The 12,014-nt window shown below is 44.3% G+C and overlaps 1 protein-coding gene across 13 annotated transcripts in view; it reads right to left on the reverse strand.

The window, feature by feature from the left end:
- Nucleotides 1-12,014, reverse strand: part of GTDC1 (glycosyltransferase like domain containing 1) — a 355,459-nt gene that overhangs the window by 63,926 nt on the left and 279,519 nt on the right. The gene's annotated exons all lie outside the window — the stretch shown is intronic.

The raw sequence follows: 12,014 nt of genomic DNA on the forward strand, positions 1-12,014 counted from the left end.
GAGCGGTTACGAAAGGCAGAGCGGGAGACAGGTATGAACGACCGACCGACCTGTGGGGAACACGGTATATGAAGAACAGACACTCTCCATTTTAAAACCGAGAACGAGAGATCAATTCTGACTTAGGAATCAGTGAAGCCTTAGTTGAGGGTTTGGAAAGGCAGAGGGGGAGTTCTGGACCGTGGAAACCGTGTGATCAAAGGAAAGGGGTTGAAGGAGCATGAACTCTTCAGCGAATGACATGCAGCCCAGAGAGGCTGGGGCCAGGTCCTGGGATCTGACATCCAGAGGGGCAGACTGGGCCAGAAAGCCCACCTTCGGCGCCCCTGACCCCTCCAGACGCCCATCCTGGGAGGCCAGCAGTGAAGGACGGAGGGGGTGGGTGCAATGAGAGGTGGGTGCAATGAGAGGTGGGTGAGGGAGGGCATGGAGGAGCGCGGTAAGGAATCACTGGAGGAACAGAAAGTGACTCAGTGCTATCACACAGCCGAAGTGACGTGAGAGCCCCAGTGGACTGTGGAAAGGGTGTGACACACGCAGAGGTGCTACAGCACCGGAAGCAAGGGGAGTTTGGCCTCGCCCCCCGGTAGGTCACTGCCTCCCGAGGGCAGCCCCCACGGAGGCAGCAGGCGGAAGCCAGGCGGCAGGCTAGGGTGTGTGCACAAGGCGGGGGCGGAGAAAGGGAGAGAGGACAGGGGAGAAGGCAAGGTGAGTTCTTTTTAACAGGGCACGTGTGCACAGGGGAATCCACCTGGGGCTCACCTGCCGTACCTGCTGAGGCAGGGAGCAGGAGGACGATGACACAGCAGTCTTACAAGACGAAAGCAGAAAAACAACATAATGTGTGGAATAACCGCAGGATTTGGGGTGTGGGTCTCTAGGGCCTTATAAAAGAGAACTAAACCAAACTTTCTTACAAAGCTGCGGGAAGGAGAGAAAAAGGAAGATGGGGAAAAAACCAGTTTCAAGTGGGAGGGGTGGAATCAAGGTGTGCCACCAAAGCACTGGGTGAGGTCAACTATTTCAAGACGTGTGTGTGTGTGTGTGTGTGTGTGTGTGTGTGTGTGTGTAGAGGTGGAGTTTGAGAAGTGAGCGGAGGAGTGGCGGGCAGAGGGCGCTCACTAGATCTGAGAGCGGGGCTGATGCGCAGCACTCAGGAATGGGGGCGGGGCCCCCTGAGAGCTGGAACAGTCTGGCTGCAGTAGCTGTGCACATTCCAGAAGCAAAAAGCTTGGGGGGGTGGGGGGGTGGGGAGTGGCACTTCAGTGTTTGTTTCATAAATTAGCCTTTTAAGAAAAATCACCTGAATGTATAAGGAGCCCCTCCACCAAGAAATAAGTAGATGATTATATGCAGATAGAGATAATTCCAAGAATAGTGCTAACCCTCTTGGTATGCCCTAATAAAATAAATTAATTCTTGATTTACAATGGAAAGAAACAGGCATATCCAGACTACAGTTTGAGATCTCATAGGTCCAAAATATTTAAAGGAATAACCAACTTTCTTCCTGATACAAATCCAAAATACTGAGGGCAGCCCTGGCCGGTTTGGCTCAATGGTAGAGCTTCAACCGTGGACCAATGAGTCGCGGGTTTGATACCGGCCAAGGGCATGTGCCTCTGTTGCCTCTGCCCTAGCCTGGGTCATGCAGGAGGCAACCATTCGATGTGTCTCTCTCACGTCGATGTTTCTCTCTCTCCCCCTCTCTCTTCCTCTCTCTCCCTCACACTCTATCTTTATAAGATAAATACAAAAATATCCTCGGGTGAGGAATAAAAAAAAATACTGAGGACATTCTAAGGAACTAAAAATCAATTAAAAAGTTCCCATTGATAAATAGACGCAAAAAAAATGAGTATAACAATATCTTCAACTTCTCCTAAACAAATGGAACAAACAGTAAGAAGAGGACCATCTGTACATATCTGCAAAACAACAATAAAGCAAGTGAAGTAAACTATTTGTTTAAGTCAGATAAAGAATGCCAAGGAAGCTCATAAAGGATTTTAACAGAATTATAAGCTTAGTGCTCAAAGAATTCACAATTAAAGAAAATTGATGAGCATTAAAACAACATATCTTCATTTTAGGAAACAGTACCATGACCCATCATACTCATAAAACCCATTTACATTGTCCAGCGTGTGAGCAAAATGGCAAATGAAAAGAGACGGGTGGTTGGCTAAAGGGTTGTAAACAACGGGGAATTGAGCTGTGGGCAAGGTGCTAGGCCTGCTTTTATTCAACACGTTTCCTAACTGTTCTCAAGGATGAACAGAATCCCATGTTAACACAGGCTGTGATGACTGACTTGACAGGTGGTGGTGAATAAGGATATGGAAAGATGCAGAATATAAATATGAACAGTAACCACAAACTCAGCTTACTAATGTTATGAAATTGACAAAATAAAAATCAACCTGAATGCAAAGAGGGCACATGGAAAGCACTGTGCAGACGGTCTGGGGTTGACAAGACGCGCCAGTGCTGATTTGACCAATAAACAGACACGCTACTTTGTTACAGATGGCGTTGTACGGGGAAGGAAGACACGACGTCGGAGGGGACAGGATACTGGGCGGACGCGGACTTCATCTGGGTCACCTGATAACTGTATATGTTTCAAAATTAGAGAGTTCTTAGAAGAGCAATAATAATGATTAAGGCAATGGAAGAATTGATTTATGAGGACAGATTAAAGGAGCTAAATATGAATAGCTTGGCTAAGCGACAACTAGAAGAGTACATAATAGGAGTCTCCAAGGAAAGAGAATAATTATTTAGCCTGCTACAAGGGGGTAGAAGTAGGAGTAATGAGATGAAATTAAGAATAGGAAAATTTAAGCTGAATTTCAAGAAAAACTCTCTGACGGTATAATTTATTAGCTCATGGTTAAATTCCCTATGGAAACACTATAGCTAGGGAAAATAAGACTGGACAAATACCAATAAATAAGAAAGATAATAATCCAATATTGAAAGAAGGTGGTTACATGCTATGCTTTCCTGGTTTATAATATCTTCTCATATTTTAATAGTCTATTTATATATAATAATGTTACCTAAAGATGTATTTAGGCAATTAGCTAAACCTAAAAAGAAGTATGTCTCTTAGGCTAGGGAAGTTAAAATCACCTTAGTTTTCATATACTGCAATAGTAAGCTGAAATAATTGTTTAATACTTTGTTTCAGCAGTATTGGTCTTGAAGTAGCTGGACAAATGTATTACTATTTCTAAAAAACAGAACCGAACAACATCAAACAATCCTCATCCACCATCCCACACAGAGCCCACTTGATTCTCTGTGCCATGAAACTCATATTTTCATAGACATGTTTAATAGAAACAATTTATTGCCATAATAGAAATCAAAAAACTTTATTCCAGCTTCTCTAAATGTAGCTCTATGGTCAATTACTTCACATCAATACCAAGATCAAATAGGCATAATACTAACAAGCAGTTTGCTTAATAATAGTCACCACACTAATTAACCCATCCAGAACATTCTTAATCAGACGCTATTTGTAATGTACAGTTAAGAGAAGCTTGGCAATAAACCGTACCATGCTAAAAAGAAAATAATACCTTACTGACGGGAGGAAACTGGCTTTTCCATGAAACCGGACAGAATGTCTGTTCTGGAGTCAACGCAATGACGTGACTATGCAAACAGGTCCGTGTGTGAACACTTCCTTCCTCCTCCTCCACTCCAACTCTGACGGGGGCTCTGAGGAGGAGAGAAAGCTCCTGAGGCTAGGATGGAGAGAAGGAGCCCGAAGAAAGCCAGTGAGCTGCCTTTGGAGCATCTGCCAAGTTTACTATTTAACAACCCCCCATTTTTCTTCAAGAAAAATGCTACTTCCCACAGAGCATCTTTGAGCCTGTTTTAACTTTCAGAAATATTCTGATTACTGTAATCACTTCCAATCTGTTATTAGCCATGGGACCCCACTCCCAACTTTTTTCCAGCCAATAGTCAGTCCGGGAAACACGAGTTGTCTGTCCACTGCACACTCTCCTTCCAAGGCCTGCCCTCCTCTCGCCTCGGTCCACTAAGGGCTCCAGAGCGAACGCACAAACCCTGGTATTGTGCTGGACAATCCTTAAAGACACAGCTGGAATACGTACTTTCTACACCGAGGTTTGACAGCTCCCCCAACCCCCACCTCTAAACGGACACACCCAGAACGGAACCTAGAGGTGGGGCCGGAGGCCTTACTCAGAGTCCTCGGGACAAGACTGGATTTGAGAGAAGTAGTAAAGGCTGTTAAGACGGATGGCAAACACTGGAATGTTCTGAGCACCTTAGTTATTCCTGCAGAAGTTGAGGAGCTAGAGCCTGTTCAGCTGACTAACAGAGGTAGTCAAGAGGAAGGCACTAAGGCAAAGTAAGTCAAGGTAATTTGGGACATTAATATTGAGAGTGTCGTGGCTGAAATGTTTGTCATGGTGGTATATACTGCTTGCAAATGGTTTTTGAGAGATGTCAATAAAAACTACTTAATATAGTGAATTCAACCTATGAAATGTCTTGATTAATACCTACAGATAAGAGTCCTCAAGACAGAGATTACAAACAGTCTTGCTTCTCAGATCAGATCTGGAAGACAATGTGGAAAAAAAAAAAAAAAAAGATGCACAGAGAGAATAACTGATAAAAGATTATTACAATTTGGAGCCAGTGAAGAAAGAGGACAGCATCAGCTCAGGTTTGGGGAGAAGCAGTATGGCTGCCGTGTTGTTCTGTTTAGGCCGGGGTCCTACAAGGTGTGTTTTGTGCGATGGTAGCTCCAGGGGACACACGTAGTACTGTGCTAGAGAAGGTTTGTGGGAAAAAAAGTTTGGAAATATTCTGGGTTAAACCAAGTTAAACATTTCTTCACTACAGAACTTCCCAAAGCACATGCCAGTGTGTACTGTACACATGTTCACCCATTCATGCCTTTGTTCATCTAACAACTACTTATTGAGCACCTATTATGTGATGGGAACATTGTGTTTATTGTTTCCCAAACTTGACACGTAATGGAACAAGGAACCTCTCCACCCCCACCCCAGCTGACCCAAGGAGACGTCTTAAGAATTAGTATTCCACAAAATACACTCTGGGAAGCATTATGAAGTGCTGTTGGAGACCCTGGAGGTATGAGGCCACAGCCGGAGTCTTAAACACAGGAGTCCAGTGAGAGGTGGCATATTTTACATTTCAGGGACGGCACAAGGAATGGGAAAGTGCATTCACATGAGAAAATGATGAAAGCCCAAACCCAAGTCCCTGCTCCATGGCCACATATCAGGAGACCAAAGGAAGTTTGAAAGAAATCAGGAGAACCTGTAAAAAAAAAAATGACAGAAGACGATATGGTTCAAGGCTAATATGGATGACAGCAGAAAAAAATATCCTTCCCTTTTATCACAGCGATGTCTGTGAATTCCTGGATAGAAACCACATTGAGAATTGACGAGAAAGGAAATGGGAACCAAAGATAAGTAACTTTTCCAAAACCAACTGGGAAGACACATCCAGGCAGTTCAGTGATCTAAGTTCTTGGGTGATTTATAATAAAAACTATTCATTGTTTCCAAACAATGTGTTGGAAATTAATTACAAAATTAACATTTTTAGAATTTAGCCACATAAGCAAATATCCAAGATAATTAAAAAATCATGCTAGCCACATGTGTCCAATACATCACTTATATGGTAAGCAGATTTATATAAACCTATAAAGTTTAAAAGTAAAAATCTTGATCTAGTGTTCTCATGTGGACACACATACTCCCTATACCTCTTGCCACACTATCTTCACTAAATAAAGGAATCACAAGCAAAAAAAAAAAGCCATCCTAATTAAAACTATATGTTTGGAGACCATAACATTAAACAGAAAGACTTGTTCGCAGTGGTTGGTCGTAGGATGGCTGCCCTTCGTTCCTGGGGATGGCTAAGGACTAATATTCACAAAGTAGAGGGCACATGTCTACAAAAGCCCTTTCAGTAAGAAACTCCTGGCAGGACATTATTTGAACAAACTCAAATCACAGATGGGTCGATCACCATCCACAAGCACATGGCACAAAAGCGTTGGGGGAACAGCCGTCCACCACCACCGTGGCTGGGGAGGCCGCGTCATTTCCACGCCTGGCATTGAGTGCCTGATCCCAATTTCATCTCCCATGGTGCAAACTTGAAGAGCCAACATGACATATTGATGGCAGTGCGTGAGGGTGCTGGGCAGGACCATCTTGCTTGCACTACAAAGAATCTGTCTTGTGACAAGATGGGGCAACAGGATCTACAGAAACTTGCTGGAGCTCAAAGTGACCAAGCAAACTCCACAGAGTAGCCTGAGAAATGTACGCCCAAACTAATGGTGATTCTCAGGCGGCCTCCTTAGCCACCCTGGCCCCAGGGATGACTTTTGGTGAAGACGGTGTCTTCTTTTGAAGGCTGCCCTTCAGAAAAGTGTCAGCTTCCTCTCTCCTGTTTGAGGTCCATCACTTTCTGATATCTGTCCTTTGGGATGAATGGTTGTCACAAGAAAAGATGGTTCTGTTTCCATGAACCTATTCCTTCTTGTTTTTATTTCCCACCGTCATTTCTGAAATCAAACACTTCCCATTTACCTAGTTTATAGCACTTGTTTACATGGCCTCTTCTGACAACACAGTTTATGTGATTAGTACTATTTAACTTAGATAATTATGCCTCAATTCCCCATTCTCTCCTGATTTCAAAGTGTTGTGGATTGTATACATTGCTAATTTAACTGCTAATTAATATGAGCAATTTGTCCTGTGCAATTTTATAAAATCGCACATAATCCTTTCATATACTCCTCCTATACATAAAATTTGAGGTCCTTATAAATGCCCGAGAATAAGCAAAGCTTCCTTGCACGTTGACGGAGCACACTGTTATCAAATCCAGAGCCATTCTTGTGAACATATGTATGCTTACTCCTCAGGCTCCACTCCTCCCAAAAAACAGTCTCTAAGCACAGCAACAAAACCCTCTCGTTTATACAAGGTTTACTACAGCAATTCAACAGTTAGCAAAGGTGTAGGCGAAACTGCAAAGAAATCTTACTTTTCCTACCTCCACTTGGAGCACTCTCTGCCCACTGGTGGTTAATTCCCTAAGATCTTTATGTTACTTACTGATTCCCCACCCCCCTGCCCACCTCCATCCCCCATCAAGCACCTCCTTGCACCCTAAACTGGAACTAAACCCCACTTTGCATCCAGCCCCGAATCATGCCCTGCTCTCGATTGTTGGTCTTCCTGAAAACTAATCTCGAGTTCCCACAATGTAGTAATCACCTCCCATGCTCAATGTTTTATGCCCTTCCAAAGGGGAAACACCTTAATTTAAAGGAACTGGGATAATTTCAGGTATAACAGTAGGCCTATGAGAAAGAACATTTTGGGAGAAACGGTGGGGAGAAATCTCTGTGAAGCACCTTAAGCAAACTCACTCCAAAAATGGGCATGCTGATGAGGGGAGAATCCAGGTGGTGTCAGTACATAGGACTGCACTGGTATCTCTTCATTTGTGAAGTTCATCAAATGACTTAATTTCTCTGAACCTCAGTTTCCTCATCTGTAAAATGGGATAGTATCTGTTTTTGCAAATTTATTGAGAGGATTAAAAGAGAGAACATGGGCTGGTAATGACATGTAGAGTAGCTAAGTAGATCTAAATCAACTTGGCATTGCCTTGCTCCTTCACGCAATATACTAATGGAGTTGTTCCTAAGTCCATCTTGGGTATCTCAGCATTTTCAAGTTAGTCAGTGAATGAGTCTCTGGGTTAAGTCCGTCAACAAATATTCATTCAACAAACATTTAAGCTCCTTCTATCTGCAAGAGGTTATGTCTGTATTTACACAGCTTTTAGTGAGTATATAGTAACATTCCTTACTGACTTATTTTGGTCCCTTAGCCCCCCAAATTGTAAACTATTCATATCATTTTTAATCTAAACTGTTTGCTGATGCCATTACTAAAATGATCTAATTTTCAAATTCACACTTACTAACTTGCTCATCATTTGTTTCATTAATGGCTCAGAAGCCAAGTTTCAAAAACTGCTATCCGTTCACCTCACTTAACTTACTGACAATACATAAAAAGAAGAAAAAGCTCCCCGATGTGGATGGGAAGCTCTCTCTCGCAGGCACAAGGAAACCGCTGTTTCACATGGACACACTCAGCAAGCCGCTCGGGAAGCATACACCTTGTTGGCAGGTAAATATCCTCACTACTCTGGGAATCCCAGGTCTGCCACAGCACCAGTAAGCACTGAAGGGAACTCTAAGACTGATCTCTCATTATGAGTTCTGTCCCATGATTTTGTTTGTTTGTTTGTTTGTTTGGAAGCCAGTATTTGGAGGTTGAAAGCAGAATGAGAAAATTTGCTGGTACTGAAGAATGGATCACTTTCTTCTTTCCAAACAAATATAAGAATTCCCCTATGACAGTACTTCCCATTGGAGTGTCATTTAGAGCATGACATAATTTTACTTGAATTGGTTCCCTCAAGATTCCTATGTCAAAAGCCCTAACCCTATGCCCGGAGATGAATAGGGTCTTGAGGAGGTAACCAGGGTTGAGTGAGGTCAAAAGGATTGGGCCCTAATTTGATAGGCCTGTGGCCTTATACGAAGACGAAGAAATCGCTCCTTCTCTCTCCTTCCCAACCTCCATGCCCACCACCGCGCGTGAGGACACAGCCAGAAGGCAGCCGTCTGCAAGCCAGGAGAGAGCCCGACTCAGAACCAGCCATACTGGTGCCCTGATGCTCAGACTTCCAACCTCCAGAGCTGTGAGAAAATAAATTTTTGTTGTTTAAACCACCAGTTTATGGTATGACTAATACCACGGTGGTCTGAGCTGACTAACACAACCAGATACTGTGGTGGAGAAAGCAGAAAGGGTCAACACCATGTTGTGTGAGATTCCCTGAACGGAGTATCAGGAAAATAATGGAGTAGGAGGTACTAGGTTTACGTTGACAGACAATGACAAGAGAATATTATAAAAGAAGAGGGAGCTGACATCAGATTGATAAGAGAATGTAGGGGATAAAAAGGAGACAATATTTGGGAATTTTACTGTGAAGCAAAATGTTACTTCTTTAAATTAAGTATCAGTTAATTTTTCTGAAAATTTTGCTTGGTTATGAATAAAGTCATTAATCTCTCTGAACCTGGGTTTTCTCATCTGTTCAATGAGAATGAGGTCATTCCTAGATTTCTCTTAGAAGAATAAGGATTAAAACATCTAATAGGATTTACTGATTATCTTATTATTATTAGTAGTAGTAAGGGGTAAATGGCATATTGGGTCCAGCAGGGCTCTGAGCATGTGTCTGGTTTCAAATTCAGGGCCTATCACCTATTAGCTGAGCTGGGGAGGTCTTTCCCCGTGTCGGTCACCTCATCTGTAACATGGAGATCATACTCACGCTGCCTTGCAGAACTCTGTTTTCCATGCTACTTGGCAACTAGTAAGAGCTCGGTAAATACTATTACTTTTTATTGTTGATAATAATGGTGAAGATCATCATCATTATGTCGTCACTGTTGCTAAAGAGAGAACTCAGCATTCTGAAAACCCTGATCTCTGACTGCACTGATCTGTTCGTGGTTAAGTCTACTGTATGAGCCAGAGACCCATGCCTTCTTAAAGATGCATTTTTCCTAACTCTTACAAGTTACACTGTAGCTATCTATTTATTTACTTGTTTGTTTATTTGTTACAAAGAATTTTCTCAAAACCCTGCTCCAGTCCCTCTGGCCCTCTGAATTGACTCCAGGCTGCCCTGAACGTTCAGATTTAAGGCAGGCATTTTACTATGTTACCATATTTTCACTGGTATACCAATCAAAGATCTGTACTCATGCCTGAGGCACATTAATTACAAAAAGGTCCAATGTTATGAATCAAAAAAATATATCCCACCTTTTCTATCGTTTGTTTCCTATGGTCCTTTTTTTTTCTACCTCTCGCTTTTCCTTGTGTTTCCTTTTACTCTCTTTTTTTTTTTTCCTAACTGAGCGGTTCCATCCTTTCCCTTCTTAAAGCTGCATAAACCAAGAAAGTAAAACCAGGAAATTTAAAACCTCAGTTTCTAGGTCTCTGAAGCATGAACAGATGGGCATCAAAAAATCCAGTCCTTTTATTTCCTTCCTCATTTGCCCATCCACAACCTGAATAAATCAAAATCGCCAGCAGGCATAACCCTCTCTCTTCATTCCCACATTAAATGCCACAGCACCGAGCACTGATTCCCTTTGAGTTCTGATTCAATTGCTGTCTAATTTTTTAGCCACAGCAACAAACTTTATTCCAAACTAAGGTTACAAGATACAATTTTGTTAATTTTACATCTGAAACAAAGCCTTGTCGTGTACTAAGTGAGTGTACAAACCCTTCTGCTTCCGGTGTTTGTACTTTCCAGAATGTCTAAGTTCGGAGAAAGAGGAGCAGAAATGTGAACAGGTGGGTAAATTCTGGGCTATGGCTAGACTGTAACCGAGGCTTGAAGGTACAGAAAGGCCCGAAATGCTCGGCCAAGACGCAGAGTGGAAAAGGTTCAGAGGGAAAGACACCCCTTCACCACCCCCCCCACACTGCGGGGCCAGGCAGGCAGAAGCCCCGACGGAGCTCACCGCGTGGCGGGCGCCGGGCCCTGGAAGAACCCGGTGTCGTGACTGTGAGACGCCAGACCTGGAGAGGGGCTAGTGCCAAGGACGGCTCTCCGGAGAGGGGCCTTCAGCTGGGCCTTCGGGATGATCAGAAGGCAGCCAGGTGTGGGATGAGCCGTGCCTGTGCCACGGGCCTGCAGACCGAACGCGGTCCGGGGATAAAATCACAGCGTGGCCAGGGCAGTGAGTAGGAGTGACGCGGGGAGGGGTAAAAGTAAGGCCCAGGAAACAACCAGGGAGGCCTTTCTGCCCTTAGTAGTACAAGGGATGAGGTTTTGAGCCAGTCGTGACAGTCCCGGTCAGACGGCCCGCACACACACAGACGCGGTGTGAAGAAAGCACTGGGCAAACCGCACAGACACAGACGCGGTGTGAAGGAAGCACTGGGGAAACGCGGCAGAGCAAACACCAACTTCAAGTCCCCGCCTCTAAAGAATGCCCCTCCACTAAAATAATAGCATGGGAGTCTTTTAAAAGGCATAGGCTCTCAAGGACGAAGAAAACATTGAGAAGGATGACAACCGAAAAGAAACGGGAGCTGAATTTCAGGAGGCGGAAGGCAGACGCACGAGCGAGTCTGAGCGGGGAAGGCGGACGCGGCCTGCGCGTGTGGGTGGCTTTGAGCACCGGCTCGGCCAGAGGCAGCAGCTCCCGGTCCAGGGCAGCCCAAAGGCTCCGGAACTGGACAGACTGGGCTTGGGAGGTGGACTTGCCGAGCAGAACTGAAAACAGGGCTGGCAGCAATTCCACGCGAAGTGGACTCACGCCTTCGGATTACCTCCCCCAGTCCGTGCAGGCCTCTCCATCCATCTCCACTTCCGTAGCAGAAAGGTGGCTTCTTCATGGTCGGGCTGAGCCACAGAGGCCAGGAAGGCCAAAGACAAGGGCGAGGGAAGGCGGGAGAAGGTGCCCATTTGCTGGTGAGGTGCTCAGCACCCTTCCCCACTTGTCTCCCAGACGGCTGGAGACTCCTCTTCCAGTAGATTACAGGAGCCTCTCTGGAAACCAGCGGAACCGACCTAGTGACACTGACAAGACCACCAGAGAGGGACTCCCAGGGTGCTCTTCCCATGAGCAAGGTCACTGGTCAACAAGCCCCGCCCCTAAAGTTTTAATCACCTCACCCTGAGAAACCAATGGAGAGCCCTGTCATCAGACATTTGAGAAAAACTTTTAACACAAAATAAATATGACAAAGCAAACAAGTATATAAAGGGATCTTGGAAGAAACTGAGATAACATGGAGAGTAAAAAATGTCTTTTAAAAAATCCTGTAAGATCCATACTGATCAAA

Source organism: Molossus molossus, unplaced genomic scaffold, assembly GCF_014108415.1.
Source record: "Molossus molossus isolate mMolMol1 unplaced genomic scaffold, mMolMol1.p scaffold_m16_p_11, whole genome shotgun sequence".
Taxonomy (NCBI): Eukaryota; Metazoa; Chordata; class Mammalia; order Chiroptera; family Molossidae; genus Molossus; species Molossus molossus.